This window comes from Oenanthe melanoleuca, chromosome 12 (assembly GCF_029582105.1).
Source record: "Oenanthe melanoleuca isolate GR-GAL-2019-014 chromosome 12, OMel1.0, whole genome shotgun sequence".
In the NCBI taxonomy this organism is placed as follows: Eukaryota; Metazoa; Chordata; class Aves; order Passeriformes; family Muscicapidae; genus Oenanthe; species Oenanthe melanoleuca.
Window position 1 is genome coordinate 4,294,528 of NC_079346.1, and position 16,357 is coordinate 4,310,884.

Genomic DNA, 16,357 nt, shown 5'->3' on the forward strand with positions numbered 1-16,357 from the left:
AAAGTTGATTCCAAAATCTCTTGCAAGACTTGGCATAGAGATGTGAATTCAAGAGGGAGCATAGTCACAGGACTACAGATATTTCAGCTGTCTGAAAGCCCAAAACCAGCTCAGGCAGATGGTCTGAAGCCACCTCTTCTCCCAGCTTCCCCTTGCAAATCCTTCCACAGCCTGGGCACAATCCCCCATCCTTGCTACAGCCCAAGCAGCACCAACACAAGATTTACCAGACCACTCTAACACAGATCACTACTGGCTTGAAAGTGTCACATCAGAGGGGTAAAAGAATTTGTCCAACCTTATCTTCCTTCAGAGGTTGCCAAGCACAGCATTGGTCAGGCCAGCTCCGAGCGGCAGGCACGTACTGGCAGCCTGGGCAGGACTGCCAGTGACATTTCCCAGGGGTGACTGACCCTGGCATTGTCCCAGCCCACAGTAACCCCTGCTGGACCTGAGGGACAGAGCATGGCAGCTCCCAGGTCTCCGGTGCATGGTAAGACAGATGCAAAAATGGATATTTTAATGATATCGGCATCCTTCTCCACACCTGGTTTTGCTCAGGTTGCTCATCCATCACTCATTTGGCAAATGTGAAGAACACAAATGGGACTAGGTAGAAATAAAGGCATCTTTTATACAAAATGAATAATGGAGAGCATTGAAACCAGTTTTATAAAAGATGTTGGGTAAAAAGCAACCAGAGCTAAGCTTAAAACAGTAGAAGAGACAGCAGATGCTGACTTGTAAATAAAATTCCTTATTATCAACTTCATACAGATGTAGTTACCCACATGTAGAATGGCAAATGTTGCTTGTCCAGACTTCAAGAAAGAGAATTCAAGTAGCTTCAAAATTTTAATGCAGTAAATAGACTTTGCCCCTGCATGATCATCTCTTATTGTGCCATGCAACACTGATTTGCACAGGTGAAAATTAACCTAGAATTGGCTATTTTGCCCAAACGATAAATAAAAGGTATAAGAGTGGAAAATACACCCAACCTGTTGCTTTCATAAATCTTAAAACCTGATACCCTTAAATCTGGTTCATTTGTCACTATTAAGGTTTGTGCTGAGCTGCTCAAACATATAGCACATGGACACACAGCTGTGCAAAGATAACTTCAGTGTTGAGGAGTGTAATTGTTGGCATTTTGGGGCTAAGCAAGAAGGGAGTTTGATTTACAAGTCTTTCATATCCACAGCATTAGCCTGTGAGAATGAATTGGTGTTCAGAATATAGCCTGTGGGCTACTGAAGTATTTATTTACAAAACTTCAACATTCAGCACTGGAACACAAAAGATGTAAAGATGGCACCAGATCAAGATCTATCAAACACCCAAATGCCACACACAGAAACAGTTGTATCTTTCTCTTTTTTAAATAAAAGCCACTTGTAAACTCAAATGCAACTCTTAGGTTATCACAGAAAAAAATCTGCTCTTTTTGGGGGCACAATGCACATCAGCAGAACGTCACAGAATAGTTTGGGTTGAAGGGACCTTTAAAGGTCATCAAGCCCAACCTCTACATCTTATTGCTTACTCATCCAAAGACATCTATACTTCTGACCTACTTGTCTGGAAAAGATCAAGTGAAAGACTGCTCCATTCACTGCTCACATAATTCCACAGGACATGTTGGGCTGCTCTCAAGGTCACTTATGCAGCACAGACCAAGAGCATGCCACCAAACATGACCCCAGTGTGAAAATACAATCACACCAAACCCAACCAGTGCTTGCTGGAACAGCTTTCAACACCAAACAGTCTTCCCACCAAAACTTTCAAAGAAGCATCCCAAAATATGAGTGAAAATAATTCTGAAAGGACGATTTATTTTAACAAAGCACTTGGCAACACACTGCCTACAAGCACAAAGGACACTAGAGCCCTGGAACACACCTGTTTGGAGGAGATCTGCTTTACAGCAAGCCCACAGAGCCACTAGAAGAAGCAAGGGAATGAAGATGGTGTTAGTTCAAACCAGTTTTACACTGCTAACATGCCCTGAGCTTCTATATGTTACAGCTAACAAAGAATTAGAAGGACCTAGCTGGGCTCTATACCACACTGCCTACAGCTGATGATGTCTCATGTCAGCCTCAATATGGAAGGCCTGAATAAGCAGAAGAATAAAGCACTCCAGATACATCCATTTTATTCACACCACTAATATGATCATTAGACACAGCCTAAAATAATAATAAATCACTGACTTCACTTACATGAAGGAAATGCAAGCTGGCTTACCACTGAACTCCTTGATTTTTATCCTTCTGCTCAACGAGCTGTGCTGTTATTTATGACTGTATTAAAACCTTCTGAGTTATAATAAAAGAGTTTTAGTCCCTTGGAGTGCTTGATCATCACGTTCACTAAGGTAAGATAATCCAAGTCACCTTCATGCAAACCCAACTGGCTCTGATCTGAAGCATTCTGCTAAATACCAGAACAAGGATTTTTTTGAGGACTTTGGCAAGCCACGAAGGTGGGTCACCCCTTGTGTGGAGTAGCATGACACCACTCTGGAGGAGAATTAACCCAGAGGGTCGAACTGATGCCACACAGAGCATCCAAACTGAAAGCCAACACTGTCAGAATTACTTCTGAATGATGGTGGCTCTTCCTTGGGAGTGGAGTGCTGAACTTCAACACTTCCACTGAGCAACATCACATCTCTTCTTTCCTGATGTGTCACTCACACGCCAGTGTCTGCCATAGCAGACATCACAGCAGCCACAAGAGATTAAAGTAACAAGAGTAAGGAAGTAAATATGCTTATTTCCCTGTTAATTGAAACCACCACGGAATTTAGTGTTTTAGTTATTTCTTAGCTAAAAGCATGTCACCATAATAATTCTGAGAGAAACACATTTTTAGGGCAAATAGCCATTAGGCTGCCTGACCTCACCTCTACACCCCACGATCTTATTCCCACAACAGTCAGTAGCTATCATCTGTCTCCCAGAAAAAACAAGAGTAACATGGACTCATTTATTAAAGAAGGATGCCAACAACTCAGCCCTTTAAGATCTCAAGCTTACATGCATGGAGTCATGGCATCACAATCTATTTTATGCCTACAAAAATAAGATACATCCCTTTGGCTGATTTTGTAACCTTCCCCACACCTGCCCCTCCACATCTCCCTGAGATGAGCTGTTGAAAACTCTCCTCCTCATGTTATTTCACATATGGCAGGGAAATAATTATTTACCCTGTGAAATGAGAAGCTCCTGTCTATATAAATGACCCCTGATGAGGCCAAAGGATGGGGAACTGGCAGGACCATCAAATGAACAAGTGAAATCTTTGACAAAATCCCAGTCAGCTGTCAGGAGCCCTGTTTATATTGCAGTTGTAAATAAACAACTGCACTCAGGCTTATTACTTCAACAGATGTTGCACAAGCGTGTTCCTTATCACAAAAATTTTAGGACTGAAAAATATATTATATAAAGAGTCTGAAATTCTGCCATGGTGTTTTTCCAACATATGCACAAACCTGTCAGAGCAGCATTTGCAGCATGTGAGCAAATATAAAATCTCCAGCTTGCAAGGGACTACAAGCTCATGACTGCTGTGTGAAGTCCTGTCAAGGTAAGGATAAGAGCCCTTTCTGCAGGACTGGAAACACATTTTATTACATGATACCAGAAAAATTCCATCTTTCCAAACATCTTACAGAAAACTCTTTTTAATTATTTCATCTGAACTTCAAAAAAGCACAAGCCATCGACTCACCAGGGGAGGCACATTCACAAAACACAAAGAAGAGTGTGTGTTATCATTCCAGTTCTCCAAAGGTTAGCTGCAAATATGAAGCAGAAGAAATTCAGAAGTAACAGTTTGTCAGAAGATCAAAATGTCTTTTGAGAAAGAAATCCAGGGCCCCCAGGCTTGGTCTCAGAAGAATCCCATTTTAAACCGCACTTGACCCACACTAACGTAACCCTTGAAGTGCTATTGCAGGAACAGCTTGATGCTCACAAGGGGGAACAGGCAAAGTATCTTTCACTGAAGTTGTATTTATGCAAAAAATCGTGCCTCTGCTTTTAATACTGAAAAATACAAACATCATGGCATGCATTTCACAATGTACCTCACATCACTGATTGACAACACGCACAAGGTTAGAGCTGCTCAGGAAACTGTATGGGAACACAACACAATTCAAGGCAACCAGATGCTAGAGCTAGGGACATGATTAGAGACTGGATGGGGATTAACTACATCTTAACTCAGACTTGCCCAACTCCCTTGCCCTTTTTTAAACCTCAAGTATAAACCCATTTTAGCATATCACTACTTAACAGGATGGAACAAATTTTTTTAGTGATCTAATTGCTTAAAAATACAAATAAACTCACACTGTAGAGTTTATTTTAAATGAAGTTTTTGAACAGATGAAAAGGGAAAGTTTGGGATATTTTAACATCTGCTGGAGCCAAGGATATGCCAGTACATCCAGCACAGCCAACACCATGGTCTGAGATGTGGGACCCACAGGTGAATGGTTCAGAACATTATGATGTGCTTCAAGCCACTGGTGTCAGACCAGATCTAGTCTGCTCTAACAGACTGAACTCCCAGGAGTGGCTGGATAACATGAGGTCTCCTCATTTAATTTCCTTTGACAAGAATCTAATTAATACTCATCAACAGCACCAGGCAAAAATAAGCGAATACGTAATACGTGGGAGCAACTGGGAATTTACTTCAAATTCATGTTGCTGCTCCACACTAAAGGCAGTCAGCCCCACAAGGTGCCAGGGCTGAGGTCCAACTGCTTGTCCTTGCCCTGCCACAGCAGCTCCCTGGGATACAGGTACAGATGCTTGCAGGACTACACCAACCCAGGAAATCAAAAGCACTAAACTGATTTTTTAAAAGTCCCCCTTCTATGGCAGGGGAGTTGGACTAGATGATGCTTAAGGTTCCTTCCAACCCAAATCATTCTAGGATTCCATGACTGAGTAAGAGCCAAAGCTGCTTCTGATTTACCCCATCAGCTGCCTATTGATTGTGTACAGCTGGCAGCAATAGCTGTCTGGGCATGTTTTCTGGAATTGCAGCTGCCAGAGAAGAAAACACAAAGTTGAACTGTGCTCCTCTAACAGTTATCTGTCACTGTTCCCTGAGTCCAGTAGCAATCAGCACATTTCTCACTCTGCATCCAAGGAGGAGCATCTATACTCTGTGCTCAGATCAGGCAGAGCCATCAAGACCCAACTCAGTCCTTGCAGCCTTCAACCAAGCAGATAAACAGAATTAATGCATTTCCTTGGGCAAGGTGCAAGTTCAGAGAGAAGGGTTTTCAAAGGATAATCCTGCAGAAGCTGGGGCTGGAAGCTTTCTCCTCATGCCTTAGATCAAACAGTGCAGGGAAAGGCAGAAGGCAATTTGGAACAGTGACCCATGGAGGAAGTGGCACTTTGCACAGAGCGACCACAAATTGCTTAAGCAGCACTCCAGAGCAGAAGGAATCGCTTTTCTTCCCTCAAAAAGGCAGTTTATAAAAAGGATAAACTCTTTTGAAAAGCCAAAGTAGCATGATTAAATAGTATTTTTCCTTTTACACAGCAAATCATACAGGGCTAAAGCCTTAAGGAATATATGAACTTTCATGTGAATGGAGCCCATTAAGTGCCCTGCAATGAATGGTGCCTGTGGTCCAGAATTCATTTCCTTTTAGAAAGCAAAGAGCACAGAAGGTTTATGATTGCTACACACAAATGCTGACTCATCCAAGGTAATTTTATTCCCTCCCTAAACAAATTGTTTCTTTGAGACACAGGTATTTCAGAAAAAGTATGGTTTTGGTGGCAGTCAGGAAGCAGAACTGTGTAATAGACAAATTAATACTACAGAAAAAATGCTTTCAGACAGCTCAATGGACAAGTTTTCCATCAGTAACTTATGATAATATAGATGACTACCACGTTTTTTTTAAACAGAAGTCTCACTTCTCTGAATTTTCTGTTTAACAAGACAAAAATTAACTTTAATTTTACAGCAGTTTCTGAAATGTTAACATGGTTCAACAGAACAGCCCTACTTCACATGAGACTGTAGCTGAACTAAGAGCAGGTCTTCCCCCCAGTAAAAACAAGCTGTCTCCCCAAAAGCAGGTTAATCACTTAGGTGCTACCAGGACAGAGATGCTGGTTAAGGGTAACAGCACTCTGGATCACTGATATTGGTAAACTGGAATGAGTTTTTGCTGACAGTATTACTCCTAGGGCTGCCCAAATCCAGAAAAAAAAGAAATCCACACACCTATAGAAAAAACATAGGCAGAGAAGTCATAACCTATGGAAGTTAGAAGCAGTCTGAAAGAAAAAGTTTAGTGTGATGCCTGCAGGTCCTTGGCATGAGTTTTATGAAGACCTGAGAGAGGCAGACAGGCTGTTTGCTACACCTCAGCCTTCAAGTATCTTCAAGGAAGGGACTATTTGCCAAGAAAAGAATCTCCATTAGTTGCTTGTTGGTATTTTCCTCTGACAGAACAGAAAGATTAATTCACGGCCAACCATTACATCCACAAGCTAAATTTTGATGATTTCAACCAGGAACTTCTGGGTGACTTTTAGGAAGGCAGCCTGAAATACAAGCCTTGATTCACCTTGCTTGACATACAAGCTTCCTCTCAGAGTAATGGAGTGGTTTTGATTTCAGGATAACTTCAGGTGCCTGGTTGCTGCTGGTGCCCCAAGCTCCCAGTGCTGCTGGAATTCTGGATCTGTGGCACTGGTGTGGCCTGTGATGCTTCCTGGGGAGCAGATCTGCCCCTCTCTGCACTCAGGAGAGGATGGACACAAGGAGCACATTGTTCCAAGACACAAAACCAGCTCTTTGAAACTCTGGTTTCTTTAGACACACAAGACACGCTCCTGCTGATGTCAGGGTGTCCACTGGGGCACAGGACACGGATTCCAGCCAGGCCAGTAACAAGCACCATCAGAAGCCAGGGATCCAGAGGTGGGGTGCCCAAAAACAGCTGATGCCCCCTGTGCTCTGCAAGCCACATTTATTTAGAAACACGATGATATTTGTTACTGTTTCCACAATGGCAACAAACACTCCTCCAAATGATTTTTCTTTCACCAGCTGACATTTTCTACAAAATCCAGGATTTGTAGCACAAAGCAGGAAGGGGGTAGAATTTCATGCAGAACAGTTGTGTCTTACATAGTTTTGAGGATTGGGAATGTTCAATGGAAAACATTGTCTTTTAGCCTTTCTTACTGTTCTAGTCTTACCTGCTGAAAAAGTTTGTTGGACACCAGTAGCAGTTTTATTTAAAACAGCCAGCCTGCCTTAGTTTTTGAATGCAGTAATTACCACATACAGCATTTTACCTGGTTAATGGCTTAAAGGCACCTCTGGGAAAATAAAATACAATAATACAATAAAACAACAAAATTAGTATAACATGTCAAAACAGGCTTAACACCAGAGCATTAGCCTTCATAAGTGAAGGGAATAGTCTAGAATGATGAATTCTCTGGCAGCTGAGAGCTTTCCCAAGGAATACACAGTCTTGGAAACCATAATGCCATCTGCTGAGAAATTATGGAAGTGCAGCACTATGTTTAATTACTGGAATGCTGATGTGGAAGTGTCTGCTGCTGGGGATCAACTAAAAAATCATCTGTTTGCACTGTGTAACTTACACAAGAATTTTCAAACAACTGACTGGAACTTAAACTACTGATATTCAATAAGCCTAGGACACAAAGTCACAGAGGTCCATAATAAATATTGTTCCAGTATGTTGTAACAGTATGATGTGTAAAACCCAAACTATTAATTTGGCATGGACATTCTAACTTTAGAAAAAAATGGTATTAGAGTTTTGTTTGTTGGGAGTTATTCTGATGTTTCTTTAAAAGATACTCGATTTTCTGTTCCACATCTTTACAAGCTGGAAAAAAGAACAAACCTAGTTTAAAATCAATTTAAACTATCACAATTTGTTAACAAAATAATAAACAAGTAGGTAACTGGCACCCAGTGGCAGAACTCCACGACAACCTGTAGGGTTGAGCTATTAACCCAACACCCCACAGGCCTCTCTGCAATTGTTTACAGGAGCAAGTTATTTTTATCATTGGTGACAAAAGAATCACTGTCAGAGTTATATTTCCAGAGGCCATCATATCTAATTTATTTTTTAATTTATTAATCTGCCAAGCCTATAAAAGCAGAAATATTTTTGCTGAGTCACAAAAGCACCTATGGAGCACAAGATCCCCCAGAATAAGCACTACCCCAGGGGATGGAAAAGAGATGGATGGAAAACGAGCAGAAGGATGTTCCTTCTTACTTGCACTGAAATGCTCAGAAAGTCTTACAGAGATTTCCATCAGCAGAAGCCCAGCACCACCTGCTTTTCCTCTAGCCCACAACAATTTCAGAAGTGTTGCAACCTAAGACTGACATTAATTATTAAAGGAAGATTTACAGTAAGTTCATTCTTTGATTCAGGCAGACTGACCCAACCAGATCCACTGGCCAGCAACTGTTGCTGTAACAAACTCAAAGTGGACACTGAGATACTCTCACAGACAGTGCAAAGGCAGCAGTGGTGATCCAGTGTTAGCCTGACACTCATTTAATTTCCAGGGAATGCTATTCCCATCTATAAAGAAAAAGAGACCTGGTGCATGGTTCCCTAAGCAAACACAAACTAGACAGAGTTCTGTCCTCAGCTCAGGGAAAATTTCCACTACAAGAACTAAAGAGATGGGTTAATAAAATGGATCATTTTGCTCAAAAAACAAGGCACATGGCTGGCACTCACTTCTGAGAGATAATGGGTTAAAAAAGTTGCCCATCTCCTCAACTGGACAACTACTACTATTGTAAAGTCCTTATTCAGCTGAATTCCATCAGGCCATGCTTTCTTAACACAATCTGACATGAACCTCTTCAAGATCTTGGATTTTTTTCCCTCTTCTCTGCCTCTCAGCAGTAGACACCAGAAATAAATACACCCAAAAAGCCAACTGGTAATCCAAACAAAGTAATATTTAATTATCAAGTTGGGGAGACAGAGGACCAGACAGAGCAATTTCTTTTTACAAAAAACAAAACAAAACACACTTGCCAGGTCCTTTGCAGACAACACAATACTGGGTTTTGTTTCAAGTTCATAACTTGGCTCTTAAAGTAGTTGATAATGAACCAGCAGGCATTATTTTAAATCAACCAGTTTTATTAAATGAGCCAGAAAGGAAAGAGGCAGGGCTAATTACCAACATTCCTTGATGAATTACCTAGCGGTGTGTGGTAAATCTCCTGGCGTCTTTGTCTTTATCCCCAAATTTATCCCTTACTTATTTCTCAAGAGGTTAAAGGACATGGGGCTAATTAAGGAACCAATCCAATGACAGACAGAATCATTCAAGGTAAGGCTGGTTTTCACTCTTTCAAGCTTTTGCATCTCTGCCTGGTACTTCTTAATCTAATTTTTAAAAAAAAAAATTACTGCTAGGGAGGGGGAGGAAAAGTGCTAATCTTGTCACGGTCAGGCAGGTTGAAATTGCCATGCAGTGCTGGGCAAAATGCTACATATTTGTAATTTAGCCAATAAGAAATTCCTTAAGCCTCTCTTGAATGGCAGGAATGCCTCCAGCTTGTCACTTTGAATTCATTCACTACACAGGTTCAGCATCTCAGAGAATAATGCTGCCAAACCAGCTGAAGAACTGAAATATTTGTGAGTATACCTAATACCCAAAGATTACTTTAAGCAGATCTGAGTTTTCACATTTAAAATGTAACACCTATCAAAGGTGTCAGCAGAGGCCCCCCTGGATCTCCCCCCAGCCCTCATATTTTCCAGCACTGTGTGTGGCTCTGGGCATTATTTTCTGCTAAATTAAGCCATGGCTTCAGCAAACACAACTGCAGTGACCAGCACTCACCCTCTTCTTACAGCCTTGGCTCCAGGAGTAAGGTGGTTATTAAATTCATGTTGCCTGACAAAGGGCTTGGTACAAGCTGCTCAAACCTGTTAGCTGGGGGCAGTGGAGCCTCATCAGCGCTCTTAATACCCACAACTATGGGCACCTACAAATCTTAATCTGCACAAGATTAACTCATCTTCTGCAGGTCCAAAACAGCCACTGACACGTGGTGAACCACCATTTTCCCAAGGTCTGGTAACTCAGCCAGCAGATAATATGTCTAGACCATAAAAAAAGAAGCTTTGAAGCTGTAACAGACCGAACTTAGCAAGCTCTTCTTAATTTTGTGGATGTTACCCTGCCAGTGGGAAGACAGCAAATCCTCAAGACCACCAACTAGGATATAAACCAGCAAGAATTCCCAAGGAGCAACCAGAGCTTGGACCTCCAGATATCTGTACCACTTTGTCTGAGTATATCCTGATCTCCTCTGTGCCAAAGATGTTATTTTGAATTTCCAGGTAACTACTGTGAACTTGCAAGGGCAAGAGCTCTGTGATGAGGAGCAGTTTCTCAGCTATTTTCCTACTCTGCTCACATCATTTTCCCAAGAAAATGGGAAAACTGTGCTGCTCACCCCCAGCAGCACGATCCAGCAGCAGCACAGCTTGTCTCACAACTTTGGGAGCTGCATTTTTGTGTCACAGTGACCAAAGCTGAAGAAACAAGATGGAAAGATCAGACATCTTCACCAGCAAGAACCATTTCTCTCAGGAGCAAAGCAAGACACGTTTGCATGCATAGGAAAAGGGCATTTGGGACAACGGGGGAGAGCAGCATTTTGCACTAGCAGTCAACCATCAGACACCTGCACACAGAAGTATGTTGCCCCCTCGAATTCCATGCATTTTTAATGTCTAATACCCTAGGTGTTAAGCAAGAGTTTACATTTTACCTCTATTACTGATGCAGACCTCAAGCACCATTGCTTGTTTTAAAACAGGTTTCAACCCACTGAGCAAGCAAAAGATTTAAGGCATGAGAGACATTTTTACTTACATGAAGGCTGAAGAGACAAGGCAGACTTCAGTGGTTCTGTAGTTAAATGCAAGTTCTTCTTTATGAACAATTTGCTGATGGCTTAAGGTACATCACCAAGTGTAAGTAACCTTAGTTTAAATGTTTTATCTGCAGCTCACCAAGACTCAGTCTAGCAAATCACTTGTCTAAGTTCTTGACTGCAAACACACACCACACTTACCTAACACACCAGCACACAGTACTATCTACCACTGTCAGGTGAGATTAAATTAACTTTCAGATAAGCATGTCCACAAACACATTTGCTGGGGCAGGCACTACCACACGTTTGTCTTGCCATCCCATTGTTCCTGTTCTTCAGAACTGTGAGATAAGTCCTCTACACAATGAAGTCTTATGGTAATTATTATACCAAGAACTCTACTGCCAGCTGCCAAGCCTTCCCTGCCAGGCAGAGCTTCCATAGGTCACTCTCTGGAATAAGCACACTGGAGAAAGAATAGGAGGAGGTATTTGTTTGATATATGTCCAACAGTCACCAACATCAATGCTTGGCATTTCAAAAATGAAGAAATACAGGGTTTCTGATGCAAAGAGATTATTGTGGTGGCACATTTAAAGTCTGAATGAATAAGGACATGAGGGAGAAGGAGAGAGGCAAGGCTGGTGCCTACACTCCTGTCCACTCACAAAAAGTGGGAATGGGGAAAGATGAGGACAAACTGCAGCGGTGGGATGGCACTGAGTAAAAGACACCCACACTGGTATCAGCAGTGATCAGCCCACAGTATGGCCATGAGGTGGGCAAAGATGTTGGAATAATAAAGCAAGAGAGGGAATCCAGTACACAGTACCTGTCTCTAGGCTTTGAAAGGGTTTCACCTTGCTTAGGAAAAGAAAGAAAGGCCATGATGAAATTCTGGCACCAAAAGAGCCATGAAGACACAAACCAGGCAGTGTAGCAGGGGGAATCTGAAGTGAGGGCTTTACTGGCAGACAAATTATAAATATTTAGCATATTATAAATATTGTTGTATGGAAATTGACTATTAAAAATACCTTAATGACAAACATTAAAAATGGGTCTGTGGCCTATGCTTCCATATGTATGTTTTATATACATATATATGAAATAATATTTAATATTTTATTTAATAATATTATTACTTAATTAATTTTATTATTTATTTAATATTTATTTAATAATATTTTGGGGTGAAGTACCCTACTAGCAAAGGCTGACAGTATATGCACAAGCAGAGGTTTTTGTCCAGAAAGCAGAGACCTCAACATGCAGATCCCCAAAGCAGGACCACCTTCTCTGGATCCCCTGGAGCAAGGGAACTGTTTTCTTATTCTCCAGAAACAAGGTAAAAGGGGATTGAAATGGACCTGCTGCATCATCTGCTGGTGAGGAGACCTGCTTTTACCTTATTACCTGCAAAGCATTTATGCAGTGCTCCAAAGACATCTGTACCACTGCAGGTTCACACTGCAGCCTCGAGGCTGCTCTGGGCAGAACATCAAAGCATCTCCCATCTATCAAAGCATCTCCCATCTGTGCCAAAGAAAAGTTACATTCTTCCAACCCCAATGGCAGGCAAAGAAGGAGGAAGAGGTATGAGAAGTCCAGCAGATTTCTGTCTTGCCATGCATTTGGGGTGACAACACTCAGGAGGAAGGGGATGTGCAGCAACCTCATCCCTGGGAGAATCTGCATCCAACAGCAGGGACAGGGACCCACAGCACATCCACAGTCTGTGTTCCACCACCCATGACCTGGTGCATCACATCAGAAACATGACAGCAAGTGTCACATCCACGCACCGAGAAATGCCAACAAGGAACATGGAGGGACAGAGGGAGGAAATGTTCACCCTTAATTTTCCACCTTCCATCTGCTTAGTGAGACATGCAGAGGGCTGGGTGTCAGCTGCCCACCAGTGATGTTTTCAATGCTGCAAGAACTGGTAATATTTTCAGTGGAACTGATTTGCAATTCTGTGGGCCGTGCTGGCCCTGAGCCTCCTTTGCTGCCTCCTGAGGATGCTCCTGTGCTGCTTCTCCCATGGAGGACACACCAGCCACAGCTCCTGCAATGCCACATTTGGGCAGGCAGGTTCAAAGGATCTAGGGGATTGTATCATACTTGTTCTATACAGTAAGCATGATTCAGAAATCAGGCAAAGCAATAAAAGTTGCACAGCTACAATTCAGTTTTTGATATGTCTCTACACAGCAGACAGACGAGCCCCTACTCCTCTGGATTTCTGCAGCTCACCTTCAGGATCACTGTCAGTTCTGTACATGAGGCAAGTGGACTTATCAAAAAGCAACAAAAGAGAGGAATCCTCAAAGGAAAGCCTTAATCAACATGTTGGTTCTAATTCTATGAGCAGAACTTCTCAAAGACTAAGCCAAAAAACAAGCAGAGACTCCTCCAGTCTTTCTTGTGGGAATAAGGCCTGATGCTGGTCATTTCAGCCTGTAGTCATTCCTTGGTTTTTTACTCCTGGATCTTTTAGATGTTTTAAAAGGAAACCCCTTTTCCTATTTTGTCTTTTAAATGCAAGTAGATGGTGGTGAGCTCCAAACCCAGACTGCTACAGTGCAGCTTTGGTGAAGACACCAGAGGGACACCATGTAAAATTCTGGTTATTAAGTCAGTGTTTCTGTGTGCTGAACAATAAAATTATAAAATTAGCTACCTAGATTGACAGAGAAGACCAGAAACTATCCTATAGATGATCCTGCTGCTGCCAGGAACTCTGGAGACCACTCACTGTATGAGAACCCTGATAGTTGCTTGATAGGAAAGGAGCACGAGCTGTAACAAATCTTCCTTTTGCTTTTAGAGTTGAAGAGATACTGCTCCAAAAGCATCAAATCTACTCCCATTCCATCTCTTAATTAGGCAGCAAAAACCAATGCAAAATTCGAATTCCAGCAGGTCATCTCCTACCTTGCCAAGCTACATTACTTGGCAGAGGAGTGATGCAATGAGAAGTCATTACACAAGAAAATGAAATCCCATTTATTCACATGGCCTTGAGCATACTATGTTATACAATTTGGAGATGCCTATGCAACGTGACATAGATTAGTACATACTTCTTTTTCTGAATTGTTTCTAAGTGGACATCTTGAAAACAAATATAAAATCCAAGTTCATCAATACCTCTGGCTTCTTTTTAAACCAGTCATTCCCAATAACCATCCTCAGATATGCAAGTATTATTCTCTCCTTCTTACACTGTGAGATATGGGTGAAAGGGCAAGTCACACAACATAATTAAAACCACTAAACACTGACAAATTCAACAGGCTTAGAGTGGGATTTTTTGATGCAAAGTACCAAAACAAACAAACAAACAAATAAACAAAAACAAAACCAGCTGCTAGTTTTGGTCTTGTTTGTGAAGTAACATTGAAAAAGATCACTTTTAAACAAAGTTGCCTTGCAGGTTAACATTTATGAAAGTGTAAAAATCCCCTTTCTGTCTATTATTTAAGGTCACTAAATCCAGACCATCTGGATAGTAAAGTAGCAACTTAGTTCCCTATTTATCTATTAACACTTTTGTACAGCTCATACGGAAAATTTGTCTACAGCTAAAAAACAACTGAAGTGTAAAAAGCAGCTGCAGGAAAATGATGTCACTGCAGTCAGAGCTGGCTGTCAGCACACTGGCACCAGGAAGATCCTGAGTTATTGTTAATCTCAGCTTTTGAGCCAAATGTCCCAATTGGAGAAAAAAACAAAAACCAAAAAAACAATCCCAAAACAATCCCCCTCCAAACCACAAAGAAAATTACACAGATCTTTTGCCAAATGTTACTCTCACTGAAGCCTCAGTGGTAATTTTCAGGAAGACCATTACTTCAAACCCGGCGTTTTGTACTAATTTTTTTTTTTTTGTACAGAACTCGCCCACTGTTATGAGTAAGGGTAAATCTCCCACTGCTTTCCTTCACCAAAAACAAGCAGCAAAACTGTGTAAAACAGTTCTGTTGTTTTTCTCAGTTTTGCAGTTTTTCTCTCCTCTCACAGGCAGAGACCAACCAATTAGTTGGTTTTGCTAATTTTGCCTGTTACCTATGGAAATGTAGTGATGAGAAGACAGACATCATTTTAGTCAAGAGGGTTGCTCTTATTTCCACAACTATCACCTTCAAAATGGAATTCCATTGCCAAAAGGTACCTGTTGCCAATAACTGGTTCTATTTTACAAGCTGCTTAAGGACACATTCTCTTCATTTTTTATTCTACAGGGTCATGCACTCTTAAAGACAAGTGGAGGAGAGGTGTCCTATCTCCTTTCAGGAGATCCTTCTCCATCAGAGGGAAATGAGAGACAAATACCACTTTTGGAATCCTAAGGGACAAGGGTTCAGGTTCAAGTCCTTGGGATGAAATTTCTTAGCAATGCTCCAGCAGGTTACAGCTTTGCACAAAGATCCTGTGACAAGCCAGGTCCCAGGAACTCCACTTGCAATAACTGAGCATCACCTTTTGGCTGCAGAGATTGCTGAAGTTTGTTTATGCTCAGAAATCAAGAGCTGCCTTCCCTCCTTTCCCATAGAAAAAGGCACTTACAAAATGAACAATAATGAACTGCTCATGCTTCTTCAAGATGTTACACTCCTTCCTTATCAGCAAAATATCATCAAAAAGTAAACACTTTCCTTCAAGTTTTCACAGTATTTTAAAAATACCCTAAAACTCATGCTGCAAAAGATTAGGATGAAAGGATGGAAAAAATGTAATATATGCTTATTTAGCTAGGTGCATTACAAAAAAATATCCTATTTCATAGCACCTACACATCTGCTGGTTCTGAATTATAACTATAGCAATAACCTGGAAACAAGCTGAAGAAATTGCTATACACAAATGTTAGACGAAACAATTCTTCCCAGACAATTTCATATTCCTTACTGTAGACATATGCTCACGTGCTCAAAGAATACTATATTTAATTTTTAATGGAAATGTGTGCGTATGGTGAAAGAGAATTCAAAATTCAACTTCTGCCTTTTTGCTCCTAGATCACATACTGGACTGTGACTCTACTATCCCATATCAAGGTTAGTTTTAGCGCTGACAACACAACACCCTAATGCAGATTCAATAAATAAAATTACCCTGTATTTTCCCCATAAACCTGTCACACAGACCACCCCAAAATCCTGAGCTGGCAAGTCTATTTTAAAACTGAATTTTTGACTGCATATCACTGCCATACAACAACAACAAGCAAAACATGAGCGCTTTGTCATCAAGCTCAACTAACTTATGTGGTAAGAATATGCTCACTGACTAGACAACAAACTGTAATAAAAAGATCCAGCAATAACGCAGAGTGAACTCTACAAAACTGGTGAAAACCATATTTTCA

General features: G+C 41.3%; 1 protein-coding gene across 4 annotated transcripts in view; it reads right to left on the minus strand.

Moving 5' to 3' along the window:
• Window positions 1–16,357, minus strand: part of MITF (melanocyte inducing transcription factor) — a 97,912-nt gene that overhangs the window by 26,529 nt on the left and 55,026 nt on the right. The window lies entirely within an intron of this gene.